The 19,772-nt window shown below is 42.1% G+C and overlaps 1 long non-coding RNA gene across 2 annotated transcripts in view; it reads left to right on the top strand.

Annotated features, from left to right (window-relative positions):
- Window positions 1-19,772, top strand: part of LOC113618898 (uncharacterized) — a 54,949-nt gene that overhangs the window by 1,638 nt on the left and 33,539 nt on the right. For both annotated transcript variants that reach the window (XR_003432182.1, XR_003432183.1), the window contains exon 2: window positions 11,701-11,854. This is a non-coding gene — a long non-coding RNA (uncharacterized LOC113618898). The remainder of the gene's footprint in view (window positions 1-11,700; window positions 11,855-19,772) is intronic.

Here is a 19,772-nt window from a genome sequence, read left to right as displayed (position 1 = left end):
TACAACAGGGGAGCAAAGGGCCAGAATCTGCCAGGATGTTTACACTCTCTGTGAGGAGGGATAGAGTTCTGGATCTGAATGACTCACCCTGGATTTTCAGGCAGAATGGTCCCTAGAATAGAGAAGAGCTATCCACCAGCTCCCCTACAGCTTCCCAGAAATGTTGCCAGAGGAGATTTCCTTTACCCTTACTCTACCAGACAACTCTCCAGTCTATTATTTGGTCTATGGCATGACTTTACTCACGTAGAGGGAACGTCTTACACAGCTAACCAGCTCCAGGTGTCAAGCCAGAGGTGTCTCCCAACCTAACTTAATAAATAATATTAGCTAACACATATAACACACACATATACTGGGTCCCACAAACTGTTTTTTATATATATCAACCTATCAGATCCTTACAGAACTTTGAGCTGGGTGCTATGAGTTAGACTTGTTTACAGGTGAGGAACCAAGAAGCTGAGTATTGTGGCCAAGATGACAGTTTTGGATTCATCCCAGAACAGTCTGTGTGCTTAAGGGGTACACGGTAGTGCTGCTGATAAATAGGTATTCTTATTCCACATTATTCTCCTAGGGTTTGGTTATTGAGGATAAGTTTCCCCAGTCAGACAGACTCAATGTGAAATGATAAGTTTCTACATTGTCAAAGGGGAGGACGCGTTTACAGAGCTCTCAATGAACGGGTCAGGATTTAAAAGACTTGAACCCACTCTGTCTCCAGAGCCACATGATTAACCACTGCACTTTGTCACTATTATCTATGCCTTAATTACTTCATTTACTTATTCACTCAACAAATATTTATTAAACTCCCATGTCAGGCATTGAGTTAAGTGCTGGGAAAAAGAGAAGAACAAAACAGCCATAGTTCCTGCCACTTATCAGAGGGAGAGAGGCAGGCATTAAACAGATAAATACACAGGTAACTATATCTGGTAAGTGTTTTTAGGCCATGCAAAGGGAACAGACACTGTGAGAGCATATAACAAGTGGCCCTTATCTAGAGTGAAGGTTAGGGAAGACCTCTCTGAGAAAGGGACATTTAAACAAAGACAAGAATAAGCAGTACAAATTGGTCAGTCAAAGAGGTAAGAAAGCATTTCCAAGCAGAGGAAGCAGCCTGTGCAAAGGCCCTGAAACTTTCAAAAGTCAGGTGCAATCCACAGACAGAGAGAACATAAGTGCAATGAGATGAGGAAGACGTGATCCTGCAGATGCAAGAAGGGGCCGTTTCACGCAGAGCGTGAGTTGTCTGCTAAGGATATTAAGACTATCTTTCCCAAGAGTAATAGGAAGACATCAAAAAGACTTAATTGGGAAAATATGATCACTTGTGAGGATTTGCCAGGATCAACCGGCCAATCTCTCTTTTTGAATTCTCTTTAGTTGCAAAATGCTTACAAATTCAAAACAATCTTCAGTAGTGCTTTTAATCACCCTGTCCTCTCTCTACCATTTAATGGAAACTGTAACAAAGTGTACTGGGCACTATGACTTGCCATGGAAATTCTGCTTCAAGAATGAAAGACATCCCTCAGTTTCTAGGAGTGCTACTTGCAGACGGTACTCAACTGTCTGCTCCCTTCAGGAATTTCCTTGGTTAAAGAGAGCTGCCTGGGACTTCCCTGGTGGTCCAGTGGTTAAGAATCTACCTTCCAGTACGGGGGATGCAGGTTCAATCCCTGATCACGGAACTAAGATCCCACATGCCGCGGGGCAACTAAGCCCATGCGCTGCAAGTACTGAGCCCGCACACTCTGGAGCCCACACACCACAGCTAGAGAAGCCCACACACCACAACTACTGAGCCTGCACCCTCTGGAGCCCATGCACCGCAACTAGAGAGAAGCCCATGCGCCAAAGAGCCCAAACACTGCAACAAAGGTCCTGCATGCTGCAACTAAGAAGCAACACAGCTAAATAAATAAATAAATAAATAAATAAATAAAGAGAGCTGCCCAAGGGCAGCCTGAAGACGTTGTGGAGGTATAAAAATCTGATCCCTTTACGTAACTAGGAATAACCGTGAGCTTTGGCGCATCAGAGCTCCCTATGGGATCAGCTGAGGCTGTTATTATTTATGATGGTGTCTCTTGTACCACCATGCATTTTGGCCACTAACCACCCAGAGTTAACTCAGATGCCATGATTTAAGGGCACAGTCTCCAGTAAGACTGCCCTTACTCCAGATGCCATCCACAAGCTCAGGGACCAACAGGCCACCTGTACTTCTGACCAACTGGCTACAAATTTGGGGTTTCCCACAACCTACTGAGGTTCAGTAATTTGCTGGAATAATGATTCACAGAACTCAAGAAAGTGCTATACTTATGATTACAATTTTATTATAAAGTATACAAATCAGAATCAGCCAAATGAAGAGATACATAGGGTAAAGCCTGGGAGGGTCCTAAACACAGAGCTTCTGTGCCCTCTCTCTGTGGAATTAGGACACATCACCCTCCTGACACATCAAGGTGTTGTTCACAAACCAGGAAGTTCCACTGAGCTTCAGTGTCCTGAGTTTTTATTGTGGTTTCATGACACAGCCATAATTGATTGAATCACTGGTTCCATGATGGAACTCAATCTCCAGTCCCCTTCCCCTCCCTAGAGGTCCAGAACCTAGGCTGATGTCACATGGCTGAAAGCCTCAACTCTTTTATCACATGGTTGGTCTTTCTGGCATGACCAACCCTCATCCTAAATCATCTCATTAGCGTAAACTCAGGTGTGGTCCGAGGACCCACCATAAATAACAAACTCACTCCTATCCCGTGGCAAATTCCAATGGTTTAGAAGTTGCCTCCCAGGAACCAGGGACAAAACCAGTCACATTCTTTATTATACAACAACATCACAGCCTAATTTTTCCCTCTGTCTGATCCTACTTTTATGCCTTTCCTTCCACTAGTGTACTCCTTAATAAACTCCCAGAACACTAATCTTTGCTTCAGAGTCTACTTTTCATGGAACCTGACCTAAAAGATTTGGTGCCAGGAATGGTCCAAGAAAGAAGACACTATGATTGAATTTTGGAGTTGGCCACCAATTTCATTGGCTGGCAATGAATCAGTGGCAGGTGGAACATAGCTACCACAAGAAAACACAGCAATTGTTAAAGCTTTCAACTGTGGTGTACGGGGAAAGATCAGGCACTGTTGCCAAAGTATAGGGGAAATAGTATCTATACTATAAGACCATTGGGATTTGATTGGCTATTGCTAAGTAGACTTGATACTTTGAAGAGAGATAATGAAAGGCTGAGTATGATTAATCTGCAAGTCAAAGCTCAGTATGGAAGCCAGAAGATCTTCTGGAAGCATGTAAAGAGGTTCTCATCTCCTGCAGTGGGAAGACAGAGAAAACTGAGGACAGATCCCAGGACTTAACTGTAACAGTAACAGAAAGCCAAGTGGAAACTTCCAAAGAAGATTAAACTCTCCATTTAAGCAGGCATGATATTTCAAGGGTAGATCCCTGGTTGGGAAAGAGTGGGACCCTGACACATGGGATGAAGACATTTAGGTCGATATACATGAAAAATCTCGAACCCTAAATTCTCTACAACCTACTGAGCCTGCCAAAATGCCCCACTACTTCCTATTAAAAGCTAGTGCTCCTTCCTTGTGAGATAATGAGAGGCCTTCTGTGCAGGATAACATGCACCTCCCTCAGGATGCACCCCCCACATTACCTGCCGATCACTAGGCAATGATTAGAATTAAGTCACAATATATGATATTCCACAGACATTCTAAGGCTGATAATATTGGAAAACAACCCCAAAGAAGCTGTAGAACCTACGCAACAAGTACCAACAGAAGCCAGGGAAGTATGCATGTGATTGAATTCTGAAGGTTCTGGATAAAAAGAGAAGAGGGAGGCAGAACATAAAGTCCAATGAGGGAGAATTTATCAATTTGGGTGTACTCTCCCAGGATACGGGTTCGCGCAAGAACCCCAGGTGATGGCGTGAACACACTCAAGATGTCATCTAGAAGCATGGCAAAAACAATGGCCCAAACTACATCAAGTAAGGTAGAAATGCCGGAACTGCTGTGGTTGACAGTGTAAGGGGTGATTAAACAGTTCAGGTAAGTGAACATGCTAGAGCGAAAATACTAACATAAAGCTGGAAAACTCAGCAGATGAATATATTCCACAGAAAAGTTCAGAGGACACACCACTTAGCAAATCGAAAAGGAATTTCTGGTAAGAGGCATCATCATCACTCATAACTTCAGTGGTGGCTGTCATCGTAGTCCAGGGCTGAAGATAGAAGATGACATTTCAGAGCTGGGCTTCCTGAGAGAGGTAGAGATGATAGCACCCTGTAACACAGAGGTCTTATGGTGGCATTTAAACATCCGAAACCAAGTGGATGCTATAAGGTAGGAGTGCAGTCAAGGGGGCCTGACCCACAGAATTATGGAGATGGTAAATAGAACAAGGCATCTAGGGCAAAATGGATGGACAACCATCAAAGGAAGCCCTCAATCTGAACAACCAAAATAAATCAAGGATGCAAGATCAAGAGGTTAAAGAAAGTTGCCCCAGTGAAAATTTGCCCAGTTTCTGGACCTGAACTATGTCAAAAACCAAATTCTTCACACTGAGTAAAACAAAGCAGAAAGATGAGTTTATTGAAAGGCTTTTGACCTGCAAGGTGGGACACTCAGGGCTACCAGAGCAATGAATTCTGAGTTGCTCACAGACTGAAGGGTTTTTGGGAGGGTAAATGCAGAAGTTATTTGGACTTTTCAGCTGATTGGTTGCCTGGTGGTCTTCTTCCTTATTTTGGTCAGGGTAGTGAGTCAGAGGAACAAGGAAATCCAAAGATGGCATGAATAGACTTGGCATTTGGGGACTGACCCGCATCCTCTGCTGATTTCTGAGAAGAGCTGTAAATTCCTGCAACTTATGTTAGGTAACGTTAAGTTTCATTTTTCTTTAATGAACCCAAATTAGCCAACTCCATTTTGTCCCTAACATAAGTGACTCCATTTTAGTTTTGGGTTTACAACCGGTTTTTGGACCTGGAACATGTTAATTAAGGGAGAAATATGTTCCTAGGAGAAAGAACTCTACAACACCGTAACAGTGTATTCAGTAGTCATTCCCCGAGTCCTTTCCTTAAGGGGTCTGTAGCCATTTGCTTATGTAGCCATACACTGGGGAAAAGAGAGTACCCAAACGTTTCAAGGACAATTGGATATACAACCTGAACTGACATTGACGCTAAGAGACTCCAAGTGCCTGTATGGACTCCGTTAGAGTGGGGGCAGATGGGAGCCTGGAATGGAGGTCTGGCCCAGGTCCAGCTTGTAACAGTTTTCCTGGATCCTCAAACACACCCACTTGTCATGTCCCCAGTCCATAAATGTATCAATACACTTAAGAATAGACATCCTTGGTAGTTTGCACAACCCCCCATACTGAATTTTTGGCCTGTAAGGAATAAGAGCTATCATAGTGGCAAATGCCGAGTAGAGGCTTATGAAACCATCCCCCCCATCTCAGCCAAGATACTAAATAAAGAACAACCTGGGGAGGAATTTCCACTTACACCACCAGCATGTAAAGAGCTTAGAAGTTATCACTCCCGTTCTTAGAAGAAAAAGCTGAACAAACTGAAAGCCAATGGCTTTTCTTGAAACCATTAGAAAACTGAGGTTGCAGGGTAAACTGCCACCCTGAACTCTGGAGAGACAGGCAAGTTCAAAGAGTCATAGCAAAGATGTGATTACCTGGAGCAGAAGCCACTGGAGCCATACCTGGTTGGAACGCTCACCTCAATGGTCATTTTGACAAATTGCTAATGGCTGAGTGGGGACTATCTAGACAGTGAAAAACTCTTGTGGGCCTCAGTCTTAGGTGGGCTTTCCCACTCCAGTGGGTTTTACCTACAGGAATCCCACCAAGTTTTCACAATAAAGAGCCAAGAAAGATACTCTTGTGGCGCCGGAAGAGATGGGGAAGAGCAACCATTGTGAAATACGCCCAGAACATTCTCCATAGCAAGAGCTTACTTTCCAGGAGAGAAAAAGGCTCTTACCAGAGGCTTCCCACCTGGGTGGAGGGCATTTCTCCCACTCCAACCCCTTCTAGCCTTCCTGTTTTATCTAAGGGTGTAAAAAAAAAAAGCTAAGGCTTGTGAAGGTCACAGCTCAGGAACACAGGCCCATTAGAAGATAGATTCAGTGATAAGATTAGAGAACACATCGCCTGCCCACTCCTTACCACCACCCCAGCAGGGTTTCAGTGTAACAGTATAACACGATTAGCACTGAAAGAGCTGCAGGATGAGGACTCAAACTGAGGATGATTCCATAGGGAAACCACAGTCAACCTGGAAGACTAAATAAGGACAACAGAGGAATTTGAAACCTCTAGCACCTACAGGTACAGTAAACATTAAACACAGCCCAACTTCTGCCAGACTAACATAAAACCTCACACTAAAGACCTACTGTTTACTTCAGTCCCTGTTACCCAATACATCATGCTGGCTTTCAAGAAAAAAATTACAAGGCTTGCTTAAAAAACAAGAGAAAACATAGTCTGCTTAAAAAACAAGAGAAAACATAGACAAAGCAAGTACTGGAACCAGAATCAGATATGACACAGATTTTGGAATTATCAGACAGGGAATTTAAAATAACTCTGATTAGTATGCTAAGGACTCTAATGGAAAAAATGGATAACATGCACGAGCAGATTAATATAAGCAGGGTAATACAAGTAGAGAAGTGGAAACTCTAACAAAAGAATGAGAAGGAAATGCTAAAAGTAAAAAACATTGTAACAGAAATGAAGAATGCCTTGCAAAAATTATTAACAGAAGTTCTTCAGGGAAAAGGAAATGATATAGGTCAGAAACTCAGATCTACATAAAGAATGGAAGAGTATTAGAGAAGGAATAAAAGTAAAATAAAATCTTTCATTTTATTTTATTTTATTTATATTTTGTTATAGCAAATGGATAAGTTAAATGAATGACAGCAGTGTTATAAGGGATGTGAGGGAGGAATTGGGGATATTCTGAGTTACCTGCAATAACTTAGTGTGCATGAAGCAGTGTAATGTGATTTGAAGATGGCCTTAGATAAGTTTAAATGTATATTGAAAAGTCTAAGGCTACCACTAAGATTTTTTGGAAGTATAATTGATATGCTAAGAGAGGAGATAAGATGAAATCATATAAAATGTTCAATTAAAACCTGAGAAGGCAGAAAAAGAGGAGGTGAAAAAAGAAACAAAGAACAATTGCAATGAATAGAAAACAGTTACAAAATCAACTCAGGGAAACAACAAGAAACAAACAACCCACTTAAAAAAATGGGTAAAGAACTTGAATAGACATTTCTCAAAAAAAAGATATACAGATGCCCAATAAACACATAAAAAGATGCTCAACATCACTAATAATTAGGGAAATGCAAATCAAAATCACAATAAGAAATCACTTCTACACCTGTTAGGATGCCGACTATAAAAACAAAAAAACAGAATATAACAAGTGTGGAACTTCCCTGGTGGCCCAGTGGATAAGACTCGGTGCTCCCAATGCAGGGGGCCTGGGTTCGACCCCTGGTCAGGGAAGATCCCACATGCATGCCACGACTAGGAGTTCACATGCCACAACTAAAGAGCCCACTTGCCACAACTAAGGAGCCCACATACTGCATCTAAGGAGCCCCCCCGCTGCAACTAAGACCTGGTGCAACCAAATAAATAAATATTTTCTTAAAAAAAGAAAGAAGCACATGGTGTCCAGGTGGCTCTTTAAAAAAAAAAAGAATATAACAAGTGTTGGCAAGAAATTGGAACACTTGTGCATTGCTGTTGGGAATGTAAAATGGTGCAGCCACCATGGGAAACAGTATGACAAGTACTCCAAAAATTAAACATAGAATTACCATATGATTCAGCAGTTCCTCTTCTGGGTATATACCCAAAACAACTGAAAGCAGGGACTTGAACAGACATTTGTACATCCATGTTCATAGCAGCATTATTTCACAATAGCCACAAGGTGGAAATAACCCAAATGTTCATTGATAGATGAATGGACAGAGAAAATTTGGTTTATACATACAATGGAATTTTATTTAACCTTAATAAGGCATGAAAATCAGACCGTCTACAATATAGATGAATCTTGAAGACATTATGCTGAGTGAAATGAGATGTGGCGATTAATGGCGGTGGAGGTTGCGCAGCAATTTGAATGTACTAAACGCCTCCGAACTGGACACTCATGAATGGCTGAAACAGTGAATTCCGTGTTATACAGTCATCCCTTGGTATTCGAGGGGGAGTAGTTCCAGGATCTCTGTGGCTACCAAAATCCACAGATGCTCAAATCCCTTATATAAAATGGTGTAATATTTGCATATAACCTATGCACATCCTCCGGAATATTTTATTTAATTAATTAGTTTAAACCAATGCTAATTTTTAAAAATTTATTTATTTATTTTGTTTTTGGCTGTGTTGGGTCTCTGGTCGCTGCGCGTGGGCTTTCTCTAGTTGCGGCGAGCGGGGGCTACTCTTCGTTGTGGTGCACGGGCTTCTCATTGTGGTGGCTTCTCCTGTTGTGGAGCACAGGCTCTAGGTGCACGGGTTGTCACTAGTTGGGGCACGCAGGCTCAGTAGTTGTGTCTCGCGGGCTCTAGAGCACAGGCTCAGTAGTTGTGGCTCATGGGCTTAGTTGCTCCTTGGCATGTGGGATCTTCCCGGACCAGGGCTTGAACCCATGTCCCCTGCATTGGCAGGTGGATTCCTAACCACTGTGCCACCAGGGAAGCCCCCTCCTGTATATTTTAAATCATCTCTAGATTACTTATAATACCTAATACAGTGTAAATGCTATGTAAATTGTTGTAAATACAATGTAAATGCTATGCAAATAGTTGCCAGAATGTGGCAAATTCAAGTTTTGCTTTTTGGAATTTTTTTCAAATATTTTCCATCCACCATTGGTTGAATTTGTGGATGCAGAACCTATGGATATGGGGGGCCAACTGTATGTATTTTACAACCCACATTTTAAAAAAACTGAGAGAAAAAAGGTAAATATGGTTGCCTCCCTTGAAGACCTAAGAGATGGATGGGTGGTGGTTCCCATCATACCTCTGTTTAATTTACCAGTCTGGCCTCTGCAAAATCCAGACAAATCCTGGAGAATGGCGATGGACTATCACACATCTAACCAAATAGTATCCCCAATTGCAGCTGCTGTGCCAAGTGTGCTATCTTTGCTAGAGCAGATTAGTAGGGACTCAAGTACATGATATGTGGCCAGTGATCTGGCAAATCGACTCTTTTTTTATCCCCTATCAAAAAAAGAAGCAGAAATAACTGACATTCCTTTGGAATGTGCGACAATATCCATTTATGGCCTTGCCCTTAAGCTATGTTAACTCTTTGTCCTCTGTCATAACATAGTCTGAGGAGACATGGACCAGCTGGACATCCTGCAGAGTATCACACTGATCCAGTAAATTGATGACATCATGCTAGTTGGATCAAAAAACAAGCGATTGCTAGGATATTGGAGGCCTTGGTAATTTACATGCATCCTCAAGGGAGATGAACTCGAAAAGACTCAGGAGCCTGCCACATTAGTATTTTTTCAGAGTCCAGTGATCTTGAGTATGCTGGGGCGTCCCTTCTAAAGTAAAAGAGAAATCACTGCATTTTGTAGCTCCCATCATGAGCAAGGCAGCACAATGCCTGCCAGGTCGACCTCTTCAGGTTCTAGAAGCAATATATTTCCAGAAGTACTGCTCCAACTCACATACCTGGTGACACAGTAGGATGCCATTTTTCAGTCGGGTCCATAGCAGGAAAGGACTCTGCAACAGGTCTAGGCTGCAGGGCAAGCAGCTATTGGCCTTTTGGACCACACAGCCCAGCAGAGCCTATTAGGGGTATCAGTGGTGGGAAAATATGACATGTAGATTTTATAACAAGCCCCAATAGGAGAATCACAATGTAAATCCATAGAATTCTGGATCAAAGCCATGCCAACTGCAACAGAGAATTATACACCTTTGAAAACACAGCTCCTGGAATACTACTAGGCCCTGATAGAGATGAATGCCTCACCATGGAACACCAAGTGACCATGACACCAGAACTACCCCTCATGAGATATTTCTATCACACTTTGCAAGGCATTAGCTGGGGCAGACCCAGGTAGAAGAGGTACATCTAGCATTGAATGTGAACAAGACCTGAGGGCACAAGCAAGATGCAAGAGAAGATAGCATGCAGGTAGCTCATAGCATCATGCAGGTGCTGTTATGCAGCACTTAGTGGTGTGCTGGAGCCAGTCTGCACCAGCTCATGAGAGCTCATTGTTGTTTTCAGGAAGGGTTGCCATCTTGTCAACATCATATTGGTGGTTTGAAATTGACCATAGTGGAAGTATTTACACTATGAAAATTAGCTAATGTTATAAATCAGATATTTTTTTCTCCTTTTCAGAAAGCCAGTTGTTAAATATTTACCAGTATACCACTGCTCAGCTCACATCTCTTACTGCATGGGGGAATTTTTGATGATCAGTTGATGCAGGAAAAAAAGCCTGAGCTTGATTCACAAATGGCTCACCTTAGTTTGTTGGTGAAAGCTAGAAAGGGGTGATGGCTGCACTGCTGCCCCACTTTCAACATGGTCTTGAAAGATGACGGTGAGGAGAATGCCTCCCACCTGGTCAGCTACTTTATGTGGAAAGAGAAGTGGCCTGAAATTAGAATACACAGGGACTCATGGACAGTGCTGGATAGCTTGGCCCTCTGATCAGGGGTTTAGAAGCGGAAAGCTTGGAAGACTGGGGAACAGCAAAGACAAGGGTAAAGCCATGTGGTTGAACATATGGAAGTGAGCATAGAGTGTGAAGATCCTTATTTCACATGTTAATGACCATCAGAGAACATCCATCATAGGAGATGTACTACAAAAACACATATCCAGTTGATACAAGCCAGCCTCTGTCATCAGCCACTCCAGTGCTTGCATCTTGGGCACATAAATGGAGTTCCCGTGGTAGCAGGGATGGAAGCTATACATGGATGCAATGGCACAGGTCCCTCTTAAGGGTGATCGACCTACTCTCACCACTGAATGTCTGACCTTCTTGCAACAGAAACCAACAGCACAGTCCCTCCAAGAGACCACGCAACCACCTGATGACAAGTTAACTACTTTGGATACCATCTACCCTTTCCCAAGGATAGATGTATATTCTAGGTGTGAATTTGCCTTTCCTGCCTGCCAGCCCTCATCCAGTACCATTATCCAAGCACATATAGAATGTTTAATCCTCCAGCATAAGATTCCACATACTACTGTGTCACACAAAGGGACTCACTTAACATTAAAGGAAGTGCTGGAACAGGCATAATACCGTGAGATCCACTGTTCACATCACATACCGCCATACCCACAAGCCACTAGCCTGATAGAAGAGCCAGCTCAGAGCCAATGCCTTATGAAGATGGCATGCTGTCCTGTGCAATGCAGGGGACATTCTAAATAAATGACCCTTATAGGGTGCTGTTTCCCCAGGAGGTAGAATACACAGGCCTAGGAATCAAGAGGTGCAAGTGGGGGTACTCCCATTTTCCTTCACTCCTACTGATCCATTTGGGGAATTTGTGCTTCCCTTTCCTAAAACTCTAGGTTCTGAACAGTCAAGAGTCTTGGTTGCTAGAAGGCAGTACTTCCACCATGGCTGCCAGCTGGGCTCTTTAAGCTCCTCCTGCCAAGGTGTCACAGGACAAGAAGAGGAATCACCATCCTGGCAGGAATAATTGGCCCTAGTCACCAGGAAGAGGTAAGACTGCTGTTAGACAATAGGGGCAAAAAAGAATATGTTTTCCACCTGGGTGATCCATTTGAGCATCTCTTGGTACTCTCTTGTTCAGTTTTGGTAATAAATAGACCAGTGTAGCAGCTACAGACTGAGAACAGCATTGTGACCAGGGACTCAGACTCTTAAGAGTTGAGGGTCTGGGTCATACTACCAGGTAAGCCACCAGGAGCACCAGAGGTGCTAGCTGAGGGTGAGGGTAAAATAGACAGCCAGTAGAGGAGGGAAATGATGAGTATTAATTGCAGCACTGAGACCTACTATAGTGGTAGTGTCTGTAGTTGATCCCAATAGTGTACTTCCTCCCCAGGGTAGCCTATGTCTAACGACTGAACATCATGGAAGTATAAATCCTGGTCCCAGCTGTCATGATCTGGACCAAATTGGGAGGGCTACCCTAGCTTCGGAATTCCTATTAGGATCAACTTAGACCTTTTAGGGGACTAACACAGCCAAACTTTTCTCTCTGCCAAATTCTACTTTCTTTTCTTTTCTTTCCACTGGTGTTGATCCCTGAAGCAATCCCTAGTAAACTTCCTACATGCTAATCTCAGGGTCAGAGTCTGCTTCCCAGGAAACCCAATTTAAGACACTAGGTTGGTTTCTTTATTTTCAATATGAAAAACCTCCAAACAAATTCTAGATTAATTATCAGAAAGCTTGAAAGCCTCATATGTACATTGATTAATTCATTCATTCAACAAATATTTATTTAGTACCACCTATATATCAAGAACCATTCTAGAGGCTAAGGCTATAGTGACAAAAACATAAAAAGATTCCTCTCCTTGTGGCACTTGTATTCTAGTGGAGGGTAACCAACAATGAGCATGAAACAAATAAGATAATTTTGGTGAGTGCTATGAAGAAAATAACACATGAGAGTATGATAGGAAGTAACTCGAGATGCTAGAGGTATGATGGGTTCCATCAAGAAGATGGTTAAGTACAGCTTCTCTTAGAAGATGGCATTTGAGCCCAGATAAGAGGAACCCAGCCTTTTAAGAACTTGGTAAGAATATTCCAGGCAGAAAAAAGAGCATGTGTAAGGAAGGAAATGAGTGTGAGCATGTAAAAACTAGGACAAAGAGCAGAGTTGAAGGAGGTGGTGACCAAGAGGGAGTGGGCTAAGAGGAGGCCATTGAGGTAGGCAGGGGCCACATTGTATAGGACCCATGGGAAATTGAAAGGAGTTTGGATTAATTCTAATCTCAGTGGAAATCCATTAGAGGATTTTAAACAAGGGAGTAGTATCATCCGTTTTATTTTTTCATAAGTCAATTTAGTTGCTGTTGGAGAATCAACTAAGGGGGAGAAAGGCAAAAAGTGAGAACAGGGAAATTGTTGTTGAAGTAGCCCAGGTAAGAAATGATGGTGACTAAACCTGGAATGGTGGCAATAAGCAGGTAAGAGGTAGTTGGATTTGGGATCTATTTTAGAGGCATAGCCAACAGGACATGCTAATGGATTGTCTCAGTGGAAGTTCAGGATAACAGAAAGGAGAAGAATATAGAATGTCTGATCAACTGGATGGATGGTGGAACTGTTTATTAAGATGGGGAGGATTGTGGTGGGTGGGTTGGAGGGAATGAATCAAGAGTTCTAATTTGGTGATGCTAAGAGACATGACACCGAATGATAGGTAAAGTCATGAGTTCCGGGCCCCAGAGAAAGGCTTCAGGTGGGTAAAAATTAATACTGGTTTCCCCCAGCAAGAAGTCAGGCCACCTCTGGATTTCCAGACAGTTTACTGTGAACATTTAAGCGATCTGGGGCAAGGATATCAGTGAATGCCCCTCGCCCGTGGCATACACACCTTCTCTCTCCTCCCTGTGTGGACACTCCAGCCCAACTGTGATGGCTCTGGTCCAGGTTCCCAGGGGGCACAGACTCCAAACAGCCACATTGCCTTGGCCCTGTAGACACTTGGCCAAGTGGGTGAGTATTGCCTGAGAAGAGCCCCAGGGGCGCCCTCTGTAGCCCAGGGCTCAGGGCAGGAGCCCCGGCTCCCTGGGTCTAAGGGAGATCTTGCTCTAGGCTCTAGTAATGTGTGCCAGTTTCTCCCCTCATCATGATAACTGTATAAATAGAGCAGTAGGAAGCTCAGGGCACCTAGTTATCAAGCCCCATACAGGTGCTGAATTATTTAAGAGGCAAGTAAGAAAAATGGGAGCCTGTAAAGAAAACAAAAAGGAACAGAAAGTGAGGAAGGCAAGCCCACCAGACTGTGAGAGACTTGAGAACAGTGGCCACGTCATAGCCAAGCTTGGATCCTCAGCACAATGCCTGGAACTTACTAGGAGCATGGGGACAGCTTCTCTTTCCAACCCCAGCTTTACACTCTTTTAAGGCACATCTTCCTCTTGGGGAAAGTACCGGCAAGGAAGATTTCACCATTTTCGCCAACTCAGTAGAGCCTGACCTCCATTAGTCCATGTTTCTCAGTTGGGTGAAATAAGTGTCACTGTGCAACCAGCCTTTTGGTTCTTGTTCTCTTGGATCTGCATGCCCACAAAGGGAGTCCATTGTCTTTCTGCACTCCCACTCCTCAGAGGAAGCTTGCAGAGATAAAGCACCCACACTGCTCTCACACACCCCCTCCCCACCAACCCGTTCCCCCAACAAGAGGAGGGAGGCCTGAAGTTCCCCAGGGGTGCTACTTCTGTTCAAAGAGGAAAGAAATATTAGCCCCACTATCAATCTCATGTTTAAGATGGTTCTTGGTCAGTTCTCCAAAAGCCAGTTTTCTAAAAGCCAACTCACCGAAGGCCAATTTACTGAATGGCCCAGTCTCCAAAGCCCAATCACCAGGAGGGAGTCTGATGTGGGTCTTTTCTGTATCTTCCACATCTCTCCTTAACATGCTCATGTTTTCCTCCACCTTCTTGAACATATTTGTTATTACTCCTTTAATGCCATAGTCTACTAATTTTATCATCTGTGTTATTTCTGGATCTGTTTTATTGATTGATTTTTCTCATCTTTATGAGTTATATTATTCTGCTTCTCTGCATGCCTAGTAAATTTTTATTGGATGCAAATAGTTTGAATTTTGTCTTGTTCAATACTGGATATCTTTTGTTCCTTTGAATGGTTTTGGGCTCTGTTTTAGGACACAGTTAAGTTACTTGGAAGGAATTCAGTCCTTTCAAAACTTGTCTTTATACTTCGTTAGTTGGGTTCAGAGCAGCCTTTAGTCTAGGGCTAGTTCTGGGGATTGTTCTGCCTGATCTTTTCTGGTGGTCTTCCCCTAACCTCATGTAGAGTTCTCACACACATTGCTATGGACTGAATGCTTGTGTCCCCCCCAAATTCACATGTTGAAACCCTAACCCCCAATGTGATGGTGTTTAGAGGTGGGGTCTTCAGGAGGTAATTAGGTTTAGATGAGATCATAAGGGTGGGGCCCTTATGATGGGATAAATGCCCTTATAAAAAGAGGAGGAGACCAGGCATCTCAGTCTCTCTGAGACACCAAGGAAGGCCACGTGAGGGTATAAACAGGAAGAGAGCTCTCACCAAGACCCAACCAGACACCCTGATCCCAAACTTCCAGCCTCTGGAATTGTGAGGAATAAATGTGTTTTTTTAAATTTTTAATGGAAATACAGTTAATTTACAATATTAGTTTCAGGTGTAAAACATATCAATTTTTTTTTAGATTATACTCCACTTAAAGTTATTGCAAAATAATGGCTATGGAAATAAATGTCTGTTGTTTAAGCCACCTGGTCTATGGCATTTTGTTGCAGTGGCTGAGCTGACTAAGACACCTAGGTACTGATGAGTACTGAGCTGAACTCTCAAGGGGAACTCTCTGTGGAGCTCTGAGCTCTCTTCATGTGGCTGTTTACTATCTTCTGGCCTGACCCACAAATTCCAGCTCCCTTAACCTCCTCAGGGGTCAGAGACCACTCTGTTTAGGTGCTCCTTCCTGTGCTGCAGCTGAGAAATTCTCTCCAGGGGGTATGCTTGGACAGTCTTAGGGTTCACCTTGTTTGTTTTCCTTCTCCGTGCTGCCTGTTGTCCAATGCCTGAAAACTATTGTTTTACATATTTTTTTCTAGTAATTTCATTGTATAGGAAGGAGGCTAAATCTGGACCCTGTTATTTCATCATGGTCAGGTAAACTCAGTCTATACTATAGACTCAATGCTCCAGTATCTAGTAGGGAAGGTCTTCACTCATTTTTCTTTTTACTTCAAAACTTTCTTGGCCATTTGGGTCCCTTTCTCTTTCATATGAATTGTATAGCCAGCTTATTAAATTCCCTTAGAAAGTCCTGTTGGGTTTTGGATTGGGATGAATTAAATTTATATAATAATATGAGATATAACTGATATCCTTACATTTGCATATATCTTGCCCTTGGATGGGGAAAGTTAATATCATAAAATACTACTTCTCAGCTGCTGATGCTTTCGATGGCCTGGAAGGGGAGGATGCATAATACAATTGGATTGGGCATTTGAAGAACCAGTGGAGGACAGGCTGGCCATTTCAAGGTTGATAAGCTGGAAGGGGGTGGGAATTCTATTGGATTAAAACCTTAAAATTCTAAAGGTTAAGGAGATAAGAGTGATCTCTGAGACAGTTTATTATGAGAAAACAAGATGGAGAGAAGTATATATGGTATATATATTTAAGAAAGGGGAGATACATATACACATATATAGATACTGTGTATGTATACATGTGCATAAATCTATAACTACTGAAATTAAAAACTGTAAAGTTAATTAACTATAAAACCAGTTTTCAATGACTTCCTGTGGGGAAGTAGTGAACAAGCAGAGACAGAAGCTGAGCTTTTCTGAATATTCCCTGCTTTTAGATTTGACTTTAAAACCATATACGTTTTACACAATTATACATCAAACTTAAATTTTTAAAAAGCAATCCCTAAACACTGAAAGTAAAATAAAACAAATGAACCCAACTCAACCAGAATCATGTTTTGGTGGCACAGCTACCCAGAGAGAAGCAATTTAAAGTGACTTTTAAAGCACAGTAATTTGATAGCCCATCCCTAGTGGGATATGCCCTACGGACAAAAAAAGAATTGCAAAAAATATCTTAAGCTGCCCTGAGAAATCCCACATTTTTGGAGGCAGTATTAGGACCGTTATTCTCAGACTATAGTGTATGTAGAGTGCCCTAAAGGAAGCAAGTAATTCTGCTGAGATTGTCAACAACTGAAATTTTTCAGTGTGGTAGGAAGGAGGTCAATGAGTTAAGTAATAACCCTGTAGTCTTTAATTTGAGTTGAAACTATTAGTATAAACTCATGACATGTACTCTTACCAGCAAACACCATTTTCTACTCTGTCCACTGAAAAAAAATTCCAGAAACAGTGACTAAGCCAGTAACATCAAGTGCCCAGATGGTGGTCCCAAATTCAGTTTCACCTAGAAGGCCAAAGGGCCCCTTGGATTACAGCCATGACAGATCTAGGGCAGGAAACACACCACCTGCCCTGAGTAACTGAGCTTCCTGCTCTCTGGTGTGACCTTAAAGATTCCCAGGGCTGTGTCCAAAGGCCTCACAAGCCAACCTGAAGAGGCTCCCACAGGCCACTGAAACATGAATAATAACTTTAATAGATTAAAATATATCCAATATGATTATGCCCACTAGTTCATAACAAAGCAAACAAACAAAACAAAACAAAAGTTAGTGGTCACTTTCAGAAGATTCTAGGAAGTCAGCTCATCTGAAATCAATCTCTTATCTTGTTTTTTTGCATAACATGTACCTCCAGGTACCCAAGTAGTTGTAGTACTTTTGTAGAAGAAACATCTAAAGCTGCTTCCGTCAACAATACAGAAGGAGTGATGGAGTCATACGTCACCACTGTGCAAGTTCTAACAAATCCATGGCTAGAGGAGTGCTGAATAACAAAGAGAATCAGACATCCTGTGCCATCCTCTGTGAAGAGTATTTGCCGGAAAATTGAACCTGAGTCTGATCAAACTTCTAGATCTAACCACTAATAGGCAGAAACTAAAGGGACAGAGGAACACATTAAATGACACCACAGAGGTGCAGTTATCAAAATGCAGGCTAGGAAATGCTACTGGAAAAAACAACCCATTCTCTTCAGTAACTGCAAGAAAAAAGTGTGACAGGGGAGGAGTCTATAGATTCAAAAAAGATTTAAAGACCTGTCACAACCAACTGCAATTTATGGCCTTATTTTGATTCTGAGTCTAACAAATAGACTAAATAATCGTGCGATAATTGGAGAAATTTAAACAGTGACTAGACATTTAATTATCCAGAAATTGTTCATTTTTAAGATGTGATAATATTTCTCTTTTAAAGAGATAAATACTGAAATTCTTATAGACAAAAACTAACAATAGTCTCCCTAAATAAATATAACACATTCCATTTATTATCCTAACAGGTTTTTTGGGGGGAGTGGAAGGAGTTGATAAAATTGTTTTAAAATCTATATGGAATACATATGGAAATATAAAAGCCTGAAAAGCAAAGAAAACTATAAAGAAGATAAATAATGAGAGACTTGCCTTCAACTGAAAGCCATTGTAATAAAAATCACTGTAATACAACCAGAATGGTATTGGCATAAGAGTAGACAAATCAGTGGAACAGAAGAATGGATCCAAATATAGATCTCAGTATATATCATAATTTAATATGTGACAAAGGTAGTATTTCAATTCTGTGGGAAAGAATGGTTTATTTAATAAATAGTGCTGGCATAACTGGCTATTCATCTAGAACAAAATGAACTTGTATCCCAGTTTCACAACAATACAAAAATAAATTCCAAGTGGATTAAAAACTTAAATGTAAACAGTAAATCTTAGAAGAACATTTAGGCGACTACGTGGAAATCTAGGGGACAGAGAATACCTCTTTAACTAAAACCAGAAATCTGGAAGTATAAAAGATAGACATATTTCATTATCTAAAAATGGAAAACTTTTATATGGCAAAAGATACCATAAACAAAGTCAAGTCAAAATATGCATTTAGAAAAGTATGTGTAATGCAGATAACAGATAAAGGGTTAATAATTCTTACATGCAACAAATTCTTACGAAGTGGTAAAAAAAAGATAAACACTTCCATTTTTTAAAAAGGGCAAGTGTATAAACAGGCAATTTACAGAATACCAAATCCAAATGGCTAATAAGCGTATTAAAAGGTACGCAAACTCACCAGCAGTCAGGAAACTGCAAATTAAAATAATGAGACATAGGGCTTCCCTGGTGGTGCAGTGGTTGAGAGTCCGCCTGCCGATGCAGGGGACGTGGGTTCGTGCCCCGGTCCGGGGAGATCCCACATGCCGCGGAGCGGCTGGGCCCGTGAGCCATGGCCGCTGGGCCTGTGCGTCCAGAGCCTGTGCTCCGCAACGGGAGAGGCCACAACAGTGAGAGGCCCGCGTGCCGCAAAAAAATAAATAAATAAATAATAAAAAATAATGAGACATTACACCCATCCGACTGGCAAAAATTAAAAAGAATAAGACTTCCCTGGTGGCACAGTAGTTAAGAATCTGCCTGCCAATGCAAGGGATATGGGTTCGAGCCCTGGTCCGGGAAGATCCCACATGCCACGGAGCAACCAAACCCGTGAGCCACAGCTACTGAGCCTGTGCTCTAGAGCCCGCGAGCCACAACTACTGAGGCCCACGCACCTAGAGCCTGTGCTCTGCAACAAGAGAAGCCACCGCAATGAGAGGCCCGCGCACCACAATGAAGAGTAGCCCCCGCTCACCGCAACTAGAGAAAGCCCGTGCACAGCAACAAAGACCCGACGCAGCCAAAATATAAATAAATAGAATAAATAAATTTTAAAAAATTAAAAAGAATAATATTATCTATTGCAATCTCATGCATTGCTTGTGAA

The sequence above is a fragment of the Aethalodelphis obliquidens genome, unplaced genomic scaffold, assembly GCF_003676395.1.
Source record: "Aethalodelphis obliquidens isolate GAN/ISIS:26980383/991018 unplaced genomic scaffold, ASM367639v1 scaffold6, whole genome shotgun sequence".
Lineage (NCBI taxonomy): Eukaryota > Metazoa > Chordata > Mammalia > Artiodactyla > Delphinidae > Aethalodelphis > Aethalodelphis obliquidens.
This window is presented reverse-complemented; position numbering and strand designations above follow the sequence as displayed.